Source organism: Mastigoproctus giganteus, chromosome 6 (genome assembly GCF_048544385.1).
Source record: "Mastigoproctus giganteus isolate SK-2022 chromosome 6, ASM4854438v1, whole genome shotgun sequence".
Lineage (NCBI taxonomy): Eukaryota > Metazoa > Arthropoda > Arachnida > Uropygi > Thelyphonidae > Mastigoproctus > Mastigoproctus giganteus.
This window is the reverse complement of record NC_143580.1, coordinates 23,176,158-23,176,694: the sequence shown is the minus strand read 5'-3', so window position 1 is coordinate 23,176,694 and position 537 is coordinate 23,176,158. Positions and strand designations below refer to the sequence as shown.

General features: G+C 33.7%; 1 non-coding gene across 1 annotated transcript; it reads left to right on the top strand.

Annotated features, from left to right (window-relative positions):
• Window positions 1-72, top strand: TRNAP-AGG (transfer RNA proline (anticodon AGG)). The gene has a single exon. It is a non-coding gene; the product is annotated as a tRNA-Pro (tRNA).
• Window positions 73-537: the final 465 nt, after the last annotated feature.

Sequence of the window (537 nt, the reverse complement as noted above, 5' to 3'; positions counted from 1 at the left end):
GGTTCGTTGGTCTAGGGGTATGATTCTCGCTTAGGGTGCGAGAGGTCCCGGGTTCAAATCCCGGACGAACCCGTTTGCAATTCTTTCTCTCTTTTTTTTTTTTATTTTTTAAATGTTAGATCATGCGCAGACAGAATTTCTATAATTGAAGTTTACTGAACTGGAAGTCTTGCAGCAATAATAGTAACATTTCATTCTTTCACTTAATTTGCTTAATCTCAAGATAATTTGCAGTTACAATTTTGTTTGAAATTAGCCAGAGAAAAAAAATCAAAATTTAAAACAATTTTTTAAATCTGTGTTAAAAGATTATCATTTTCAAAATGTTTATGGAAGTTGATTATCTTTATTTGGTCTGGCGTTTGATTATTCCTTAAGTTCTAACAGATCCCGCACTAAAAAACCTTGATGGGAGACTCAGTTATACAACTCTCTAATAGAAATATACCTCCATTAAACAACCCCAAACAGAGAGGATTTGTGGTTGGAACTTAGCTTTTCGTCATCAGTGTACTGATCTGTTCTTATCACATCGTT